This window comes from Cajanus cajan, chromosome 2 (genome assembly GCF_000230855.2).
Source record: "Cajanus cajan strain Asha chromosome 2, NIPB_CcT2T_4, whole genome shotgun sequence".
Classification (NCBI taxonomy): Eukaryota; Viridiplantae; Streptophyta; class Magnoliopsida; order Fabales; family Fabaceae; genus Cajanus; species Cajanus cajan.
The window spans coordinates 41957104-41978582 of NC_138518.1; the positions used below are offsets into that span (position 1 = coordinate 41957104).

Here is a 21479-nt window from a genome sequence, read left to right on the forward strand (position 1 = left end):
TTTTCTAACAAATAATTGTCGCTAATAGTAAATTTTGATGTGATGTAAATACATTTTTAGTGACCATTATATAATAGTCATTAATATTTTTATTAAATAATAAAATAGAGGAAATTAATTTATTGTTATTAAATAATTATCAGTAATACTAAATTTTGTTGTAGTGATACTCCATGGAGCTCAAAGATCTTATTTAATTGTTCTAGCTATAATAATTCAAAGAAAACATGCATTATCTTCTAGCTAAACTAGAAACAATTACCATTACTATTATACACTGTAGGTCACGCATGCTAAAAGCAATAAATAGAATGGAAGCAAAAACATAGGTAACTAAATTCTAGAAAAGTATATTAAGGTTAGATCCAACAATCAAGCCATACATTGTCATTAGCATTCCATCAAGCACCGAAGAGTAATATAAAAAACAATAATTCAAATAAACACAAATATTACTCATATTATTAACATTTTTGGATAAAAATCATTATTTTGATAGGCACCAAATATTTGAAGTAACTTGGACAAAAACAAATAGGATATGCAAGTAATTTGAAGAATCTCTTTACTCGGTCATTAAAACATAGCAATATAGAGTATTGATATATAATATACTTGATAAAAACACTCCATCCACTAAACAATTTCTCACCCACCTTGTGCATAAACTATGCAATGACCCGACAGGTCATTGCACTGACTGTTGTACAACTACTGTGTAGTAGAAGGTTAAACAACATACATATTAGAATAAGAATATATGTTACAACTAATAATTGGTATCCAATAGATACACCATATATACAAAATACAGTACTAGTAGCAAAATAAACCTAAGTGTCAATCAATGCCCATACAAAACTTGACTACATAGGAGTAGTCTACAACCAAAACTAACCACCTCTAACGTGACTATCCTTCTAGTGCACAAGCCAACCATCTAATCCTTCCCTACTCCCGTACCAAATATGATCATCACAATTACCACCACAAGGAAAATATAGGGTAAACTAGTGAAAAGAATTCAACATATAATTTATTAAACATCATCATATCAAAAACATTTCAGCTTACCACAGGGTAACATCATAATCATCATATCAACTGGACATCACACATCATATTCATCACATTAGATAATTTCAACTTACAACAAACATCATCAACATAGCAGCTTTATAACTCGCAACATATTCATTACATCAACATACATCTATTCACATCATCTAGTGCGTTATCATGCATATCAACTATATGAAGATCTCCTACATTTTAAGTTGAGTAGTTTAAGTGATTTGATCTTACTGAATCACAATGGTTGGTATAATACCAAAATCATTGAATAACACGGAGGCTAGAAATAATGGCTAGCACAAGGTTAAGTCATGTAATAAATTACCATGTGAGGTAATAAATTAGTGAAACTTAGTTTTGAAGTGGAATTCAAAGTCCTGCATGTCTATGATAATCGATTACCTATATATTGATGTAGTTAATTACCATGGTGACTTTTGAGTGAAAACAAGTTGAAAAAGTATCTAGATAATCAATTACCAATATTAGTAATCAATTACCTCTATTGAAAACTAAGTTTTATGGTTCCTAGAACACGTGTTAATTGATTACAAAGATTAGTAATTGATTACCACAGTTCTTGTTTCTAACTGATTTTAGTTTCATTAAAAACTAGTAGTAGATTACTTGTTATTGGTAATAGATTATTGCTATTACAAGTTTTTATTGTTGAAATCTTATTTTCTCTATAAATATAACTCTTTTCAAAAACTAAAAAGAGGAGAGAAATACATTACATTTGATTAGAGAGATCAAAGAGAAGTTTTTTTAGTAAAGATCAAATATATTTTCAAAACAATTTAAGAGCAAGGAAAAACAAGAAAAGTGTCTTCTTGAAAAGAAATTCAAGAACTTCAAGATTGTTATGGTAATATTTGTGGAAGATCACTCTACACTGAGGTTAGCGGAAATATACACAAAAGGGGGGTTGAATGTGTGTGTTCGGATTCGAAGGAAAATTTTAGAGTTATTTCACAATAGTACTTTTCGCAAATTTAAGTAGAATCTTTGTCTAGTGATTTATGTTTTAACAAAACTAATTTTCAACATAGAAGATTAAGTAAACTGGTTTTCAGTTTGGAAAATGTTATCATTTGGTAAAATAGTTTTAACAAGGTCAAATAAGTTTTTCGTCCAAAGCTTTGTTGAAAAATGAAGTAAATCAGGTGCAAAGTATATAATGCTGAAAAGTAAAAAGAATGCACAAATAGTTATACTGGTTTACTCAATCTGAGTTACATCCAGTTTCCTTCCACAGAAGGGTTCTACTAATCACAAAGGATTACAAGTATTCTCAGCCACTTTTGGTCCGTCAACTAGACGTTAGTATTCTTAACCACTTCTGGTTCTACAAGTACTCTCGACCACTCCTGGCCCGTCAGCTTCACACACCAATGCTAGTATTCTCAACCACTTCTGGTTCACAAGTATTCTCTCTACCATCCTCTTCAGGCTTTACAGCAGTTGTGGGTTTTGAGTGTGTGTATTACTCTCAAAGAGAGGATTAGATAATTTCTACATCACTAAGGTGCGTAACGTTAGTTTTTCTAAGATAGGTGTCTGAGTGTTTGATTACTCTCGTAGAGAGATTGAACTATTGGCAACACTCGCTAAAATAAGCTATCTTAGTTTTTACACAGATATACATGAATTTTTTGAGAAGAAAAAAATTGGTTTATGCTCTTGATTTTCTTTTTCGTATTACACGTTTTTATCTGCTTTTTCTTTTCTTCTTCTTCTTGGCCTTGATACTTATACACTTTTTGATAAATCTTCCCGTTGCTTTTAATTTGAATTTTTTCGTTAGAACATAGGTTGTGTCGTAGCAGATAGACGCTTTGTTCATGTTCATGTAGATCTTCTCATTTTAATGCATTTGATCTTACATTAAATGCTTGCTTGTATTTGTGGAGCTTATTTGTGTAGTTGATTTCTTCGATATCTGACTCTAATCATGATCTAGGTATATTTGTACTTTTCTCATCAGTTTAGCCGTTGCGGTGTTGCCTTTTTTCTGAAAAGTAGGTGTCCTTTCTCCGACGCACTCGGCTTTGATACTACGTCTGGTTACAAGATACTACGTCTGATCTTGACGACCCTTTTTGTCTAAGTGTGGAAGTGATAACTTCGTCTTTTATATTGGTTCTTTCTGATGGTCACTTCATGTTGATTCCTTGGCCATTCATGTTGATGTATTGGCCAATTTGCGTCTGATGCCTCAGGCTTCTGTTGATAGACTTTGTATTGAATTTGAGCCTGAATCAATCTTAGCCTTGATCCTGGCCCTTTCTATTGTCTGACATTTTGTCTAGCCAGATTATGCTTGAACATATTCCAATGTTTAAACTTTTTGTTATCCGACGAAAACACTAATTCACATGTTAGTAATAACAATATATGTATTATACTTGTCATATTCAAAACCTTAGTGAGAATTGCGAATGCGCTTCGTCTGACTTAACATACACATCAGGTGTATCAATTCTGATCTTTAAATTTTTTGTTTTGTATTGCTGGGTATGTGACTCTTTGAGATAAGGGTGTCTCAAGAAAAAGTTTAAGAGAAATCTTGGGATAGATTTTCTCATGTGGATTCTTGAGGTGCAAGAATTTTATTGTTTGTGTAATCTTGTGGGATCAAGATTATGTTATTGAGTTTCTAATTATAATATTGATTGTACATGCTGATTGTAATAAATACGATTGTAGAAAGGCTGGATTTAGTGGGGAGCTAAGTCTAAAACTGGATATAGGCCTTTGTATGGCTAAACCAATATAGATCATTGTACAATTTCTGTTTTAACATTTATGTCTTGTTATATTTCATGTTGAATTGATAAAAATAATTTCAAGAAGTGAAAGAAATGTTTTCTTGAATACTATCAATTACTGATTTGTGAAATCTAACATAATATATGCAATCAGGTAATAAAGTGAAAGAAAATAATTACTAAAGTTAATTTGGATTACAAAAATTAGTTCAACTGTGTATTAAACCTAATAAATTGTATCTTTGATTGGTGTGTAATCTAAATGTGATTAGTAAAATTTGTATAAGAAAGAAAGAAATTCATAAGAGAGCAAGAAAGACCATTAGAAGCCATCTAAGCGTAGAATCTATTCAACCCCCCTTCTAGATTCGTGTTCTACCCAGGACCAATAAAACTTACTACAAATCAACTCATAGAACATATGATCATACTACTTGTACAACTTATCCATCATACATCAACTAAAAAGCAACAATTGATCACCAATTATTCATCATACAACTTATCTATCCTTAATTAATTGAAAAACATCATTAGAATGCAACTTTTAATCATCCAACTCGCACTCGATGTCACTCAATGTCCACCCAATGTTACTAAGGCAAGTAGTTCTCTACTTAGACCACGCCCAACGCTACACAACCTACACCCGGTGTGGCTAAGGTAGAAGCCCTTAGGACCTTACGACTGGTGTGGTAAGCTTAACCCCATCTCAAGCAGAAAGTCTCTACTTTAGTCTCGTCCAACATAGTCATCACGACATCCAACAAAATCTAGAGAAAGAGCTATGGCTTGGTCACACTAGGTGCCACATAACCTTGGGTCTAGCGTCCTCAAGTCAAAGAGCCCTTATGGCATCCATTCCTCACGCCATTCAACCCATGCCTGGTGAGGTCCCAACCTGAGACGATACTACAAGAAAAATCAGGACTATCTACGGAAATGAAAATTCGTAGATAAGTCTTAATTATCTATGAATTATGTACAGCCAAAAATTCGTAGGTAATAAGGTTGTAGATAACGTTATCTACGGAAATTTTATCGGTAGATAACCTTAAATACGGACATATCTACGGATTACCCACAAAAGTTGTTATCTACGGATTATATCTACGGATAAGATTTAAAAGACTTACCTACAAAATTATCTATGGATTATTTTTGTAGATAACATATCCACAGATATTTCCGTAGGAAAATTTTTGCTTAATTTTAATAAATTTATTAATGTAACAACCCTCATATATGACATCTCAAGGATTCTATTTCACGACACTTTACTTTTCAACGTGTTTTGTCCTTACTGCACAATTTCTGAGAAACTTCCCAAGAGATCACCCATCCCTATATTACTCCAAGTCAAGCACGCTTAACTGTGGAATTTTTATGAGAGAAGCTATCGAAAAGCAGATGCATGTTGTCAATATAAGTAGTACAAATTAATTCATTTAAGTCATCTTCAACTATACAATCTCATACTTATACTATCTTTGGATCCCTCTCATTTCGGTGTATCCGGACCGCTATAAAAATATAAAAATATATATAATAATTATATTACCAATAATAATAATTATATTATATTTAATTAATCTTTATTTATATATACACTTACTTTTATAATTAACAATCTACTTATTTCTATTTAAAATTAATATTATGATACAATTTAAATTATTTATTATAAATTTTAAAGTTTAAATAATAATTTATATATTTTATAATAATACTGGTGTAACTTTTACTAAGTATTATACCAGTCAATAACATTATATTAAAAGTGAATTTTGTAAATCCAACATAATATTGAAAGTTTAAATCACTTTATATTTTTATATAAAATTTTATTAAAATTGAACAAAAACTTGAAGGTAATCAAAGTGTTCATATTTTAGTATATTTTGAAATGTATATATTACGTCAATTTTGTTTTACAAGAATGAAGTATTAAATCATCTTGAATTAATATAAAATTTTGTATATATGAACTAAAAGTAAGAAACTTTCAATCTAATGGTTGAATTTATAAAATTCACATTTAATATAAAGTTATTGAGCGGTGTAATATTTAGTAAAAGTTACGCCGGTGCTATTATAACATTTCTCTTTTAAAATATTTTTATAAATTAAATTTATAACATTTTAAATAAATTATTAATTAACTTAATATATTTATTCATCTTAAATCTAAGATATAAAATTTAAAAAATGTATTTAATCTTATTTTATTTTCTAATTATCAACCATTAATAAAATACTAATTTAAAATATTATCTATCTATATCATAATATTTTCATATCAAATTTAAAACCAGATATTAGTTATACAAAAATATCAAGATCATATAGTAAATTGTCAATAATATTCTAGTTAAATAATTGAAAATAATTAATGTTTCAATTATATTATTTGCAAATAATTTATTCCAAAGCTAATCAATTTTTTCTATATTAATTATTAGTAAGATTTAATAACTTTTAATTTAATAATTGGATCGATGAAATTCAACATACACCATGAGTTATTGAGTGAAGTAACTTTAGTAAGAGTTACTTTATGAGTCATTTGATCCCTCCTCCTCCTCCTCCTCCTCCTCCTCCTCTCTCCCTCTCTCTCAATTTTATTGATGATCTTTTTTAATATATGATTGTCAATTTTCGTAAAAAGTTCTTACATTTTCAATAAATATAAATTTGTCAAAAATATTCCATCAATAATATAAATTTTCTTTACATCACTTAGAGTATAAAAACTTTTGCCGTGCATCCCGCCAAGGTTATTTACGAAAAATCCGTAGGTAATCTGAATTTTTTCATTACCCACCCACTATATGTTATTTACTGAAAATTTTTGCAGATAACTAAAAATTATCTATAGAAAAAATTTTGTAGGTTAGATAATTAAACATTGTCTACAGAAAAAATTTCATAGATAATATTCCGTAGATAACTAAACATTATCTACAAAAAAAATTCCATAGGTAATATTCTGTAAATAACTAAAAAAATTATCTACAGAAAAAATTTCATAGGTAATATATCATAGATAATAACAGTTTTTATTGTAGTGCGAGTCTCTCTTCTCATGCCCGGTGCCACCAATCCTGCGCTCAACATGAGTGCCATAGAGACCTCTCATGTAGAACCACGCCCGACGCCTTGAAGGCGCCCTCGATGCAATATCAAATTCTACCCTCATGTAGAACCCAATATCGCACAATACCTGAAAATTAGAAAATTTTCACAATATGCAACACCTCAAATAGCATCTATACAACACGTACAACATAAATTCATCATCAAAAACAACATGCATCTAGAAATGATCACCAATCAATCATGAATCTCCATGAACATCTTGAACTCTCAAAACCCTTGAAAACCCCTTTCAACTTCATCATTTCTCAATCAGCAGAAATAAACAACTCATTCCAATCATCACAGCCTTGTAATACACCTTAAATTTGAATCATTGCTTCCCTTGCCTCCTCGAGACTCAAATCTCTAAGACAGAAGAAAAAAAAGTGATTTTGTACACCACATGCTTGAAGTTTCGACCCAAAAGCTCAAACTTATTCACCACCTCTTTGATTACCTAAGAAATGGTAGGGAAAGAAGGGTTTAAGTGAAAATGAAGAAAAGAAGAAGAAAGAAAGACAAAAGTAATCCCTTCTAGCTGTCTTTAAAGTTTTGAGTCTTTCCTTTTGGAAAAGAAAGTCTTCCTTCTATACCTTTCCTAAATTGACTCTACTTACCTCTAGTACAACCCTCTAGAGATCAATGTGCTCTAAGGGTCTGTCTACCCCAGAGCTTTCAATATCAATTATCAAATTGAAAAAGAGTTATGAGATGATAGTGTCACTATTTAAACCTTTTATTAGAAGTATATGGATAAAAAGTATCAAAATACCACATAGGGTTGGTTTGGTTAGTAGTTGTAGCAACTTTGAAGACACTTTGACAATGAAGATATTGTCTTTTGCTTTGGGTTAAATTAATGTTTAAGGATTTCAAACGTGAAAACAAACACACCATTAATCATGAGGATTTGATACCATGTCATGAACCAACAACATCAAAAGCCAAAGTTGTTAGCACATGAAAGGTTTTATATTATATTTCTAACAAAACTATTATGGGAAACTCTTAGTAACTCTAATTCAACCTCTTTATACTAGTTCAATGACTAGTTTGGGTTTCAGTTTGGTAAACCATCTAACCAAAATAAGCAATATCAGGTCTAAACTTCTAATTCTATTACATATAGATTTCCCTATGCAATTATGTCATGTGCATATTAGTGATCATATTTTTTCTTATTTCTAAGTTGGCATTGAAATGAACAAGTCACTTGACTCCAAGGAGTGATGTATACAACTTTGGTGTAGTCTTATTAGAGTTACTGACAAGAAGGCGCACCGTGAAAGACGATAGACGTAGATTTTTAGATGATAGTAGAAGAGTTTTGAGAATAATGGACACAAGGTTGGGGGTCAATACTCCAAGAAAGGAGCACAAGTTGTAGCTGCACTTACATTGCAATGCCTCAACATTGACCCAAAATTTAGACCACCTATGGTGGAAGTTCTAGCAGCATTGGAATGACTTGATTCCCCAAATTCATTCCAAAGGACACCAAAATCTGATAACCATGCAACCAGTCATTCACAGAAGTTAATTGGAAATGCAAAATATATGCTTCTTGGCTTGTTTCTTTTTTCACTTTGCATCAAAAGAATACTAAGTAATACCAACAAATGCTTTGCTCTTTCATTTCTTTGCCTATGTGAAGAATTTCCATCTTTGCGGGTTGTTGAGCATAGAGTATTACATTGTGGTACAAGGTATATATATTGCTTTGTATGAATTTTTTTGTTGACATAGTAAAAGAAAAAGTGTAACACGCATTGTTTTGTATTCGAATAAATGGATATCATATTCAAATACTCTAAATTTTGTATTCGAATAAAATACCTCATGCATTCAAGTACTACTAAACAATGAAGTAATATATTCAAATAAAATGAATTATATTTGAATAAAAAAATTAAAAAGTTAACCTCCCTTTCAAATTTTCACTTGATTTTGCAAAGAAATTTATAGATGTGGATTCACCTCAGTAAATTTTTTATTTAATGAATTGTGTATTAAACAAATGAATAGAAATATTTCAACTGAATTATTTCGTTTCTCTCCGCACTATTTTGCAGTTATTTCTATGAAAACAAACACAATATTGAAGAATAGTCTAAAATCGACCCTAATCAGCGAAATCTAAGCGTTAAATACAATAAAAAAAAACTTGTTTACTTAAATAATTCGGGACAATTTTTTTTAGTTGAGTCAAGGGTATAACTCATTTCATCATATCAGTCCCTAGCTATAAGATAAAATGATGCCAACAATATAGATTGTATGTATAAAGTGAAAATTGAACTCTAAAATTATCCATAAGATGCGAATTAAGCTACTTAACAACCAATTTTCAAATAATCTTATACACAGCCTAAGCAAGATTGACTCGTGTTAAAAATGACTATTGTTTCTTAAAAAAAATAGTAAAATAAGATCGACAAATAATTATGAAAGCCAATAATCTGATTTGACTTTTCTGTGGCAGTAAAAAATAAAAAATAAAATTATAGAAAGATTCTTTGCGAGTCTACACTTCAAGTCAAAAAGTCTGGAGACATGAGACGCGTTGCTCATATACTAAAGTCAAGGATGTGGGGCTCCTACAAAACACCGCCAAACTCTATTCATGTTTTAGCTAAAAAATTATGGACTTTAAAACAAGAGGGGTTCGGTGATTCACTAGGATGCAAAAATAACTTCATTTTAGTTTTCTTTTATAGAATTTATTTGGTGAGACACCGTGAATTTTTCATTGAAGTGCTTATAGACATTCATTTATATTTTTTGTACTAATGTCAAACATGCTTTTGTTATCAGCTTCTAATATATAATTTCTCTTTTAATCCAAGGTAGGCCTACTTTCAGAGTTTGAGTTATTAGATTTGTCAGTTTTAACTGGTATATTGGTTTAATATCTGATTGTTGAAATCTAATGGGATTGTGGGATGTGCTTTGCAAACGTAGGAGACTGGGTTAATAACTTTTTTTTTATTTCTCTATTTTATGTCGATGCTTTTCTCAAGGCCTTGGTTTGTTTAAGGCTAAGTTAGTAGTACCTACTATTCTAAGTGCTTCTACCTTTTTTAGCAGTCTTTGTTTTCTGGTATATGGATGAAAATTAAGCATCAAATGATCTATAAAAGCTTTAACATCAAATATTCAACTTGCAATATCATATTAATTAAACTCTTTCAATCAATACCAGTTTGTCTTTAAAGCTGAGATATTTTCTAAACAATCTATCCAATGAACAACTGCAGTGCCTTGAACAAACTGCATAATTTTCAATCAATGTTGGATATAAGATAGTCATCTGTTTGATAACATGTCGAGGAAATATAGATATGATATTTATGTTTAGGACTTAAGTTTCGATCTGCGCTGCTTTAAGGTAATCTGAAGTTTTGATTCATTATTCATGTTACTAGGCTTTTTTATATATAATTGTTTACTTATCTTTTGGTCTGTTCAAATGGACTATCAGCATTTCAAAGTCAAAAGCAAGTCGGTGATCAAGGTTTAAGAAATCTCCAAGGATCACAAAACCTCAAAGTCACACTAGCAATTTGGCAAACATTTGTCTAATTGTTCTTTTGTAAGTGAGCAAGATTATGATCTTTGAAGTTTGAAGTGCTTGATCTCATATTAGACAGATTTATAAATTCCAACAAAAAAAATATTAAGTAGAAGTGTCAAGAAGATACTGAAACATAAAATCCTTTTATTATATTTCTTTAAGTGTAGTGTTAAATAAATTACAGGCGCAGATCATAATGGTTGAGCTGCAAATCATCAGTGATGTTGCTTCTTCCTCTAGCCCTTCTTCAATGGTGTCTTCAAAAAAATATAAAGTTTTTCTAAGCTTTCGTGGTGAGGACACCCGCATGAACTTTACAAGCCATCTTTATGAAGCTTTGAAGAAAAAGGAAGTTGAAACCTTTATAGACTATGAGCTTAGAAAGGGAGATGAAATCTCACCGGCACTCATCCAAGCCATAGAAAATTCTCTTGTATCTATTGTCATCCTCTCACCAAACTATGCTTCCTCAAAATGGTGCTTGGAAGAACTCAGCAAGACTTTAGAATGTTAGAAAAAGCAAGGACAAATGGTGATACCTGTATTTTACAATATAGATCCATCCCATGTGAGGAAGCAAACTGGAAGCTATGAGCAAGCCTTTGCAAAACATAAGGGAGAATCCAATTACAACAAATGGAAAGCTGCTCTCAATGAAATAGCCAATTTAGCTGGGTGGGACTCTCGAAATAGGTAAATAAAATGATTCAACTTTTTGAAATAAAAAAAAAATAACAAAGACAATGTGTTGATTTAATTTGAGTTAACCAAATTTGGTTGTAAATACAAAAAGTTTAACGATGCTAATTAAAATTATGACTCAAATTTTATGATATCAAAATAAAAATTGAAGCGAACAGTGAAAGATATAATGCTTATTTAGATATAATCTAGAAAGATTTCTAAGAATTTCTCTACTAAAAATAAAGAATATTTTTCAATAAATAAGTTCTTAAAACATTTATAGATTTGTATTCAAACATGCTCATAGTTGTTTCCTTCTGTTGTGTATGTGATGGAAATGGTAAGGAGGAGTGATGAATGTTCTTCTCCTTAGCTCTCCTTATGCACGGACCAACTTCAATGGAGATAAACCGAATGTAGAACACCTCTAGAAGATGTAGAACCTGCGGATTAGGATTCCTAATCCATAGAAGGAAGCATCCAAGCTCAAGCCTCAAGGGATTGCACACTTCAAAGAGAAGGAAAATAGGTTTTCCTAGGGTATTTTGAAGGCACTCTCTAAGACTTTCTCTCTTGGAATTTCGGTGACTTTGAGGGAGAAACTTGGCTCAATGGCTCTCAAATTTCTGAATATTCAAAGTGAATACAAAATGGTGAAGGAAACACTTAAGTAAGCATGGTTTTGCACACTTTGGGCGCCTAAATCAAAAGGTGACATGTGGCGCCCAAAATTTGAATTCAAATTTGAAATTTGAATTCAAATTTTGGCTCCCATGTGCTACTCCGAAAATTCAGGTACCTAAGGTGCATCTAAGTGTAATTTGGAGTGTCATTTAGGGTTAATTTGAGGTCACATGTTCAGCCACCAAAGGTGCAAAACATGTGACTCAAATGTAACTTAAATGGCTTCCAAATTAAACTTAATTTAACCTAATTAGCCTACTTTAGTATTCCTTGTATTTTCCTAATCTAATGACCTAAATACAATGGTAAAGCAAATACAATGGAAAGGAAAAATTACAAGAATGAAAATGAGCCCAATATTGGGTACCAAAAGCCCAAAGGCCCATGAAGCCCAAAACTAGGCCCAACAAGCCTAAAACCTAAAATGCTACTCTATGTGGTCCAAAATACAAGACCAAAATATATGATACCTATACTAACATAATGTATACAAAACATATGAAAATAGCTATGACAAAATATGGCCCATGAAAAGTTCAACTTGGGTCTTCCTAGGCCCATCAGGCCCATTGGGCCCTGACTGACCCAAACCTTCATGTCTAGCCAACTCCTCTTGGTTCTTTGAGTATGTCACCTCTTGCACTCCAAAGCATGATTCCATCATCCCCTCCCTCTTGAAAAGGATTTGTCCTCAAATCTCGAGGATGAATGGAAGAAGAAAAATTAACACCTACATATAAAACATGCAAGGAATAAGAAGTAACATTGTAAGAAAAAAGATCATGGATCCTAAGAGGAGTCCTAGTATCTAACCTAACAAAGAAAGATAAAATATTAGACTCTCTAGAAATAGGTTCCTCTTCTAAGCATAACCTAGAAGTAAAACCTAAAAATGTAAGAACACTATGACTAAGACAATGAAAAGACTGATTTTTAAACACTATAACATCTTGCCTAAAGTACCCTAAATGGTATCCTAGGCTTTTCCTAAAATATAAAGAAAATACTACTAAAAAACGTCCTAAACAATTTTGGATTTGATTGTTTATTAGATACTCATAGTCATATAATCTATTTTTGTCTTGTAGGGAAGGAAACATATTAAGTTCAAAAAAATAAGAACTTCCCATAAGATCAAACATAGAATATAGATTATTACAAGTTAGATCTACTAAACAATGTAAACCGAAAATTGGGTGCTTTAGAAAATCCAAAGAAATACTTCCTTCCTTGTGCACCTTCAAGGAAGTAGTATAAGGAGTAACACTAGGAATAGTCCACTCCTTCTTCACTATATCTCTAAGTTGAGAATTCTTGGTTTGAAATTTATTTTGTTTTTCATTCTCAACTCTAAGATAAGTGGCAGCATTAGGACAAGAGTCAAAACTTTTATGAATAAAGAGAGTTCTTTTAAAGTCTTGTTTGGTCATAAAATAACTCTCTTTTGTCACAAATGTCTTAGTGGAGTCCCCTTTATCCACACTCTGTCCTTCTTTCTTTTCTTTGTTTCTTTTCTTTTTCATTTGCTTTTGATCCTCAAACACTTGGGGTGGTGTTAAAGGATTAAAAACAATTTCCTTATTTTTATGAATGAAGGATATTTTGTTAGTGAGGCCATCATGTATAGTTTGTTTATCAAATTGCCATGGCCTACCAAGTAAAATATGACAAGCTTCCATAGGGATCACATCACATAAAACTTTATCTTTATAATCCCCTATAGAAAACTTGACCTTCACTTGTTGATTCACCTCCAATTCCTCACCTTCATTGAGCCAATGAAGTTTGTAAGGGTGAGGGTGAGGAATGGTGGTAAGGGCTAACTTGTTAATCAACCTTGTACTACAACAATTTGAACATGATCCACTATCAACAATGAGAGAACAAGTTCTTTTGGAAACTAAACATCTTGTGTGAAAGATGTTCTCTCTTTGTGATAGTGAAGTGGGACAAGGTTGACTTCCAAGAAGCCTTTTGACCATAAGAAGATCACCATCAACAGGATATAGCTTTTCAATTTGAGGATCTTCCTTACTAGTCTCACTATCACTTGAAGTGGTAGAACTAGATTCATCAAGACTACTATAAATGTCTTGTCCTCTCAAAATCATGACCTTTTTAGTTGGACATTGAGAAGCTATATGGCCTCTCCCAAGACATTTAAAGCATTTGATGTCACTAGTTTTACTACTAGAAGTGACAACATTTTTATCATTTTCTTTTTCTTTTTCTTGACCCTTACTAGAGCTTTTAAAAGAGTCATATTGACCCTCCCTCTTGTAGTCATTCTTGATATAAGAGTTAGCTTGAGTTTTTCCTTTTAAAGAATTTTTCCTTAAATTTTGTTGTTCCACCCTTATACAAAGTTGGACCAAATCATCAAGGTCCCTATAAGGGAGTAACTCAACTCTATCTCTTATATCAAAATTTAGACCACTTAAAAACCTAGCAATGGTCAATCTTTCCTCTTCCCTTATGCCAGCCCTCATGAGATACAACTCCATCTTTTGTCTATACTCCTCAACACTCATATTCTTTTGTTGGAGTCTTTGGAGCTTATCCATAAGCTCCCTACTATAATAAGAAGGTATGTGCCTTCTTCTCATAGCACTCCTCAACTCATTCCAATAAGTGATTGGAGGGTCATTGTGAAGTCTTCTCTCTCTCTCTAAGGAGGTCCAGCAATACATAGCTTGTCCTTGGAAAGCTAAGGTGGCCAAGGGAACTTTTCTTTCTTCACCTACTTGGTGACAAGTGAAGATTTGCTCCACTTTCATTTCCCAATCCAAGTAGGCATCCACATCTTCTTTTCCATGAAAGTAAGGGAGATCAACCCTTGATTCCCTCACTTTGTGTTCCTTAATGACTCTCCTAGGTGTTGGTTGATAGTAAGCATCCATATGCATACTACCATCATTATCTTGGCTTTGAGAATCATTGGAGCTCTTGGTTGAGCTCCTAGAAGAACCTTTTGGACTTTTATTTTTATTCTATCTTTTCAAAAGTTTTTCTTCCCTTTGCTTAATCTTTTGGATTTCTTGTTCCAAAGCCATGATTTGTACTTCTTTTTCAAGTTTCTCTTTTTGTTTTTGAAGCATCTCATCATTTTTCCAAAGTTTTAGTGCTTCAACCTCCTTGACAATTCTTTCAAAACTTTTAGGAGTATCAAAGTCACTACTACCTTGAGTATGATGACTCATGGTTAAGCAAAAAGAATTTGTATGCTATGCAAAAAGTTATAAAATGTTTTTGAGATTTTCTAGGAACAAAAATAGCACTTGGAAGTCTAAGTGTACAAATTGCACTATCAAGGGAGGTGAGCTACTAAGAGCCACTTAATAACCAAGCCTTTTCAAGTGGAAATCACTAAACTCCTTTGTGGTATCTTTGATTCCCCAAAACTTTTCACAAAAAATTTTGAATGCTTTTTCACAAATTGTTTCTTTTAACACTTAAACTAAGCGTGAACAAATAAACTACACAATTCTAGACGTTTCAAGGCAGCAAAATTAAACAATTAAGGACAAGAAACTTAAAGGAAGCAAGAACAAGTAGCTAGTCGGATAACCCTAAGTGGAAGCTTGAAACATATGAAATTTCCAAGCCACTTCCACTAGTACTACACGTGAGATGCTATCAAGGATGTAGATATACCTGACTAGCTTCTTAATACTCCCTCCAAGCTTTACAAATTGATTTAAAATACAAGAGTTTTGACAAAAATGTAAACTAGCCTAGGAAAACAAGTAAATGATGGCTTTAGTGACCAATTAGTGACGGATTGTTGTGCAAATTTTCCAACACTTAACCAAGTGTTTAATCCGCCACTAATCCTTCAATATGATGCTCCTAGACCTGCAAAAGAAACACAACAAAGAGGTTAAAGTGGCTGCCTCACAAGGTGAAGGGATTGGTCACTCAAGTGAAGGAAATTTAGGAGGATTTTGGTCACTAAATTAGGTCAAATTTGGTGATTATAGTGTCCAAAATTTTTCCTACTCTTTGTTGAGCAATGCTTGATCCTTGAGCAAGGATTTAAGGCCACTTCCAGCACAGGAAATTATTGAAAGAAAACTAGACAAGCAACAAAGCACAATTTGGAAAGCTTATACCAAAATTAAGAGTAATATGTGTATATGACAAGACTCAAAGAAGTTCAACAAGTAAAACTGGAAAATTAAGACTCCAAAATGAAGCTAGCACTCAGTTAGAATGAATCCTAGATAGGTACTAGAGTAGATGAAGAAAACAAAAAAAATTTGAAAGCAATTGGACAAGTATAGCAAAAGTAGAAGCCAAAACAATAACAAGGAACCAAATGAATTTTCACCAATGTACACCTCTCGGCTTTTGTATTTTAAATTGTCTTATATATTTTTTTTAATTCTTTCTTTTTCCAGTATCAAATTAAGATTCCAGAGAGTGTTTTTGCCTTTTATTTCAAATTTTTCTAAGGTTCCAAGCTATAGAAAACGAGAATACAAATCAGCCAAAAATTAGGTCAAATTTCAAGTGAGAATGATAAACTAGTGCACTAGTTTTAGGTTTTGGTTTGGATTCTTTTTGAACTATTTTGCTTTTCAACTTTTAGGTCTTTTAGGCTCTGTTTTAAACTCTGTTTTCCAGCCTCTTAATCATCATTTTTTTTTAAATTGAATCCACAAGAAGAGTGCACTAGAAGTAGGATTACACTTGAAATTTTGAGTCACAAAATGTTTAGAAGATTTTCAAGAGAATGTGATTTGAAAACTTAAAGAACACAATGGAAACCTAACTCTAAGGAAACTTGCTAGGACTAATAGCAAATCATGAACACAATAAGGTAAAAGAAAAAGCACATATAGGAGGCAAAAGAGACACAAATCCGAGAGCAAAATATGAGACAAAATTCAAAACAAAAACAAGGTTAAACATGCTATTCAAGGAATTTGCAACATATAAGGATTAAACACAAACTTCTAAGACAAAACATAGATTCAAAACCAAAATCTAAATGCAATGCATGAGGTCCAATCACGGACACATACAAGGAATGGAGAGACTCAAAATAAAATCAAAATAGCACAAGCAAAAAAGTTCCTAAACATTTGATTGTGGAAGAAATTCAAAACAATCAAACAATGGATCTATGGAACAATATATGATTAAAAGCATATAGATCCGAATTGAAAAACTCAAACAAGACAATTAGAACTCAAAGAACACACAAAAACACAAGAAGAAAAACGGACACAAGAAGAAGGACTTATCTCCTTGAAGAACCTTGCTCTTGATACCAAAAATGATGGAAATGGTAAGGAGGAGTGATGAATGTTCTTCTCCTTAGCTCTCCTTATGCACGGATCAACTTCAATGGAGATAAACCGAATGTAGAACACCTCTAGAAGATGTAGAACCTGCGGATTAGGATTCCTAATCCATAGAAGGAAGCATCCAAGCTCAAGCCTCAAGGGATTGCACACTTCAAAGAGAAGGAAAATAGGTTTTCCTAGGGTATTTTGAAGGCACTCTCTAAGACTTTCTCTCTTGGAATTTCGGTGACTTTGAGGGAGAAACTTGGCTCAATGGCTCTCAAATTTCTGAATATTCAAAGTGAATACAAAATGGTGAAGGAAACACTTAAGTAAGCATGGTTTTGCACACTTTGGGCGCCTAAATCAAAAGGTGACATGTGGCGCCCAAAATTTGAATTCAAATTTGAAATTTGAATTCAAATTTTGGCTCCCATGTGCTACTCCGAAAATTCAGGTACCTAAGGTGCATCTAAGTGTAATTTGGAGTGTCATTTAGGGTTAATTTGAGGTCACATGTTCAGCCACCAAAGGTGCAAAACATGTGACTCAAATGTAACTTAAATGGCTTCCAAATTAAACCTAATTTAACCTAATTAGCCTACTTTAGTATTCCTTGTATTTTCCTAATCTAATGACCTAAATACAATGGTCAAGCAAATACAATGGAAAGGAAAAATTACAAGAATGAAAATGAGCCCAATATTGGGTACCAAAAGCCCAAAGGCCCATGAAGCCCAAAACTAGGCCCAACAAGCCTAAAACCTAAAATGCTACTCTATGTGGTCCAAAATACAAGACCAAAATATATGATACCTATACTAACATAATGTATACAAAACATATGAAAATAGCTATGACAAAATATGGCCCATGAAAAGTTCAACTTGGGTCTTCCTAGGCCCATCAGGCCCATTGGGCCCTGACTGGCCCAAACCTTCATGTCTAGCCAACTCCTCTTGGTTCTTTGAGTATGTCACCTCTTGCACTCCAAAGCATGATTCCATCAGTATGATTGTGCTATGCAATTGTTGCTCTTCAAAGAATTTCTTTGTCCACTATTGTGTTTAATTGTGTAGAGTTAAAAAATAATTTTTTTTTGTTTTTAGTTGAATAAATTATAGAAATGAGATAATACATTAACAAGAATTTCCTTTACATGGTTTGAAAAGATTCTCCTCAATTGGTCTCACCAGGTTTTCACTGTGAACAATAATATTTCCATATTAGATTTTTGTACATAGTGAACATGTAAGCAATGATAATTTATTGTAATTTATTCATCTACTATGAAGTTCACTATTGAAAAATATTTCAAATATTTTCTCTTCAATAACCTAAAAATAAATTTAAATATCGATATCTTCATTAACCCGAGTCTTTTATAACTTTTTTTTATTCTATCCATATATTGTTTGTGTATTTGGAAACTTTTAATTTCGTTACATGCATGAGAGCATGCCTACGTAGAATAATAACTTCCATGGTAGTTTAAATAAGTTCATTGTGTAGAAAAAACATAGATATTGTTTATCTTCTCTAAGTCATTGAATTTTTATTCCTCAATTATATCATTTTCTCTATTATTCTAACATTGATCTATGATTATGTATAATTATTATTTTTTCTATTGTATTTGTTATGCTTATAACAAAACATTTATTTCATTGTGTTTCTTCTTTCTTATGCTAGGACTGAATCAGAACTCCTTAAGGAAATTGTTGGAGATGTTTTGCAAAAATTGACTCCTACTTACCAAAACCAACTTAAAGGTCTGGTAGGAATTGAGGACAATTATGAAAAAATTGAATCATTACTGAAAATTGGGTCAACTGAAGTGATAACCATTGGAATATGGGGTATGGGTGGCAAAGGAAAGACCACCCTAGCCACTACTTTGTATGCAAGATTGTCTCCTTGGTTTGAAGGTTGTTGTTTCCTGAAAAATGTAAGGGAAAATTCAAGCAGTCATGGATATGAAGATCTTTCAAGAAGTGTAGTTTCCTATTACAAAGGCGTTCCTTTGGCTTTAAAAGTTCTGGGTGCAAGTCTTCGTCGAAGAAGTAAAGAGGTATGGGAAAGTGAATTGAGAAAGCTACAAAAAATCCCAAATATGCAAATTCATGACATTTTAAAATTGAGTTATGATGGCTTAGATCGTTCTCAAAAGAACATCTTTTTAGATGCTTACTGAAAGGAGAAAACATGAATTCTGTAACATGTCTACTAGAAGCTTGTGGTTTCTTTGCAGTATCTGGTATCGAAGTCCTTTTGGACAAAGCTCTTATAACAATTTCAAATTATAATAATTCAATAGAAATGCATGACTTGATACAACAAATGGGTCAAGAAATTGTTCATCAAGAATCCATCAAAGATCCTGGAAGACGAAGTCTATTATGGAAACATGATGAAGTGTATGAAGTATTGAAATATAACAAGGTAAGTGGAAAATTTAATGATTTATTTATGTACTATAACTAGTATGATAGTCCAACCAATTATTATTTTTAATTTTGTTTAACAGGGAACTGATGATGTTGAAGGGATAATTTTAAATTTGGATACATTAACTGAGGATCTGTGTTTGAGCTCTGATTTCCTTGCAAAGATGCCTAATGTGAGATTTCTTAAAATCTATACAAAGCACTGGAGTCGGAACAAATTTAATGTGTCCCTTCCTCATGGTCTCAAGTCATTCTCTTATAAATTGAGGTACCTTCGATGGGATGGATTTTGTCTCGAGTCTTTGTCGTGTAACTTTTGTGCTGAACAACTTGTAGAGCTTCACTTGTCTTTGAGCAAGGTTAAAAGGCTTTGGGATGGGGTTCAGGTAGGAATGTGGCTATACTTGCTACATTTTTTTTCTCTAAGTTTTTAAAGGTACAAGTGAGCCTTGAATGGTAACTAGTTAGGTTTCTCTTTTAGTTAAGGCTAATGATTATCAATTTAAATTTTTTCTTAACATTGTGATGCATCTTTCTTGTTACAGGATCTTTCGAATTTAAAGAAAATTCTCTTAGATGACTTGCCAGAGCTGGTTGAGATTCCGAACTTATCTATGGAAAGAAAACTTGAACTTATTTGTCTTATTGATTGTATAAGTTTGCGTGAGCTCCATCCGTCCATCACTTCTCTCCCTAAGCTAACACAGTTGGAGTTATTTCGATGTTCAAAGATTGAAATCCTTAAAGTTCATTCAAAATCTCTTCGTATACTTGACGCCTATGATTGTTCATCCCTCAAGGAATTCTCAATTACATCAAAGGAAATGACTACTTTGACCTTATGGAAAATAAGTGCATTGCCGTCATCAATTAGGGATAATATCAAACTTAGTGAACTTATTCTAACAGTCTCAAACAATTTTGAAAAATTATATAAAGCAGGAATGGGATCGATTACAACACTGAACCATTCTGAGTGTGTGAAGCACAACGCATGCCATACCCACCACAACTTTGGCAACTTATCATCTTTAGAAGAGTTATGGTTAAATGGAATTGTTGGGATTCATCCCAAGTCCCACATCGGTAAAATGAAGGAACATTGGCTAGTTTATAAGTGTCCACCATTCCACATAGTATGAGGCCTTTTGGGAAGGAGCCCAAAAACAAAACTGTGCGGGCCTAGCCCAAAGCGGACAATATCATACTATGGTGGAGGAACAGGTGGACTATCGGGTCCTACAAGTGGTATCAGAGCCAACGGTTCGGCTGGGTTTGATGCGGGAAGACCCTCAATGTTGTGCCTCGCGATGGAGAAGAGATCCGAACTTGGTGCCTTGTTTCGAAAGTCTTCTTGATATTGTGGTGTTCAGGCGGCGTGTCCCGTAGAGTTAACGGCGGTACAAGATGGTGACGGATTATCGCTTGAGGGGAGGAGATCACGAGACATGTGGTCCTTGGTTTGAGGGGAGGTTTGTTGGGATTCATCCCAAGTCCCACATCGGTAAAATGAAGGAACATTGGCTAGTTTATAAGTGTCCACCATTCCACATAGTATGAGGCCTTTTGGGAAGGAGCCCAAAAACAAAACTGTGCGGGCCTAGCCCAAAGCGGACAATATCATACTATGGTGGAGGAACAGGTGGACTATCGGGTCCTACAAGTGGTATCAGAGCCAACGGTTCGGCTGGGTTTGATGCGGGAAGACCCTCAATGTTGTGCCTCGCGATGGAGAAGAGATCCGAACTTGGTGCCTTGTGTCGAAAGTCTTCTTGATATTGTGGTGTTCAGGCGGCGTGTCCCGTAGAGTTAACGG

At 32.9% G+C, this 21479-nt stretch overlaps 1 long non-coding RNA gene and 1 pseudogene across 2 annotated transcripts; both read left to right on the forward strand.

The window, feature by feature from the left end:
* Positions 1–9181: 9181 nt before the first annotated feature.
* On the forward strand, positions 9182–19410 carry LOC114916617 (disease resistance protein RPV1 pseudogene; annotated as a pseudogene). Its single transcript, XR_003805175.2, has 4 exons — positions 9182–9710; positions 10465–10575; positions 10742–11250; positions 18909–19410. The product of XR_003805175.2 is annotated as a disease resistance protein RPV1 pseudogene (transcript).
* Positions 19411–19485: 75 nt separating this feature from the next.
* Positions 19486–20143, forward strand: LOC114916616 (uncharacterized). The gene is made up of 2 exons (XR_003805174.2): positions 19486–19658; positions 19744–20143. It is a non-coding gene; the product is annotated as an uncharacterized LOC114916616 (long non-coding RNA).
* The last annotated feature ends 1336 nt before the right edge of the window (positions 20144–21479 follow it).